The sequence below is a fragment of the Microtus ochrogaster genome, chromosome 24 (genome assembly GCF_000317375.1).
Source record: "Microtus ochrogaster isolate Prairie Vole_2 chromosome 24, MicOch1.0, whole genome shotgun sequence".
In the NCBI taxonomy this organism is placed as follows: Eukaryota; Metazoa; Chordata; class Mammalia; order Rodentia; family Cricetidae; genus Microtus; species Microtus ochrogaster.
This window is the reverse complement of record NC_022024.1, coordinates 9,197,777-9,199,539: the sequence shown is the minus strand read 5'-3', so window position 1 is coordinate 9,199,539 and position 1,763 is coordinate 9,197,777. Positions and strand designations below refer to the sequence as shown.

The 1,763-nt window shown below is 54.6% G+C and overlaps 1 protein-coding gene across 1 annotated transcript in view; it reads right to left on the bottom strand.

Annotated features, from left to right (window-relative positions):
- Positions 1-1,757, bottom strand: part of Zbtb39 (zinc finger and BTB domain containing 39) — a 7,978-nt gene extending 6,221 nt beyond the window's left edge. Inside the window, exon 1 of the mRNA XM_005358019.2 lies at positions 1,642-1,757. The gene's annotated coding sequence lies outside the window, so the exon portion shown is untranslated. The remainder of the gene's footprint in view (positions 1-1,641) is intronic.
- Between the last annotated feature and the right edge of the window lie 6 nt (positions 1,758-1,763).

The following is a 1,763-nucleotide window of genomic DNA, read 5'->3' as shown; positions in this document are numbered from 1 at the left end:
TAGCATTGCCCAGTAGAGCCCTGAGAATCCACTTGTTCCAAACTGCTCTCTTTGTTCAAATAATTTTTTTTGGTAAGTTTGGTTTTTTTCTGTGGTTTTGGAGCCTGTCCTGGAACTAGCTCTTGTAGACCAGGCTGGCCTCGAACTCAGAGATCTGCCTGCCTCTGCCTCCTAAGTGCTGGGATTAAAGGCTTGTGCCACCACCACCCGGCTAACAAATCCTTTTTAAAAACCTAAGAGACCAGGTTTATATACCAATAGCATATACCTATAATTCTAGCACTCGGATGGGCCAGAATATCAGGAGTTCTAAGACAGTCTGGGCTATGAAGAACGATGTGGCCGCAGGTGTCTGGCTACGAGTTTTCCACTGAACACAATCATCTGTACGGCCAAAACAGTGGGCTCCATCTTTTTATTAACCTCCTAAGTCAAGTTTCCCTTGTCATTTAAAGTCTATCCTCTTCCCTCCCAATGCCAAATGCCACAAATCAACTTGAACACCATTATCAAAGCACCACTGGCTACTGAGAACGAGGTAAGGTGTCTACTTTTTAGCTGTCTGTCACTGCTGTCCTTTCAGGCCTCCAAATAAAGCTCACACTCCTCTTTCTTTCTTCCTTTCTTTCTTCCTTTCTTTCTTTCTTTCTTTCTTTCTTTCTTTCTTTTTTACTTTTTTGAGACAGGGTCTTATGTAGCCCAAGCTGACTTTGAAACTGCTGTTACTAAGGATGAACTTGAACTCATCATGATCCTCCTGCCTCCACCTCCTAAATGCTAGATTACAAGTGTGAGCCACCAGACCCAGTTCAAAATCTCACCCTCTTGAATTCCCATCTCGCCCTTCCCAGGCTACGTGCCTACTCCCTGGCCCTCCCCAGAGCTGCTGGAACTACTACTGTCGATGACACTAAACTAACAACCAAGGAAGAATGCAAAGCAAACACAACTGTGGTATTTTAACATTACTTAGATATGCTGTATTTCTCCTTGCCTCTAACAATTGGTTGCCTTATGAAAGACATCAACTGCATAGGAAAGATTCCTTCAAGCCTTTTTAATACTTTTTCCGCTTTCGGCTCCCGCACACCTCGGAAGAACAGTCAGCTAGAGCTAGTCACATGTTTGTGCGGCTCACAACTCGCCCTGAGCAGCACAGCCCCTTTCTCCATCGCACCAGGTCCTACCAACACTTCCCAACTTTCTCCGGGGCCCAGCACTCGTCTGAGTACTACTGGGTACCAACCACGCGTCTCCGGGCCCTGGCGGTCACTCATCCACCGTGGGAGGGTCCGGGTACCCGGTAGATTTGGAACTTGCAAGGAGTGTGCCCCAAGGGTCTGGAGTCGCCGCGGTCGCCCCTCCGTGCAGTCCGCTGGGGGAGGGGCAGGACCGGGCTGGGGCGCACCACCGCGGGGAGGGGGCACCTCGGTCGCCCCAGGCAGCGCGAGCTGCCCCCTCAAGACACAGGCCGGGCGCCGCGGGAGCCGGCCGAGCCGAGGCCCGAGAGCCGCGGCCCGGTCGCCGGGAGGGAGATCGAGCCGGCTGGGGACACGGGCAGGGCGCGCCCAGCCAGGGCCACAGAAAGGCCGAGCGGGAGTCCGACTCGGCCAGGGGCAGCCCTCACCCGGCCGCGCTTACCCGGCTCCGCGGGGTCCGAGCACCATCGCCGCCGCCGCCTCACACAAAGGCCCCGGCCCGCCGTGCCCGGCCCGACGAGGAGGCGGCGCCGCCGGCCGCGGCCAGACTCTCCATCCGCCGAG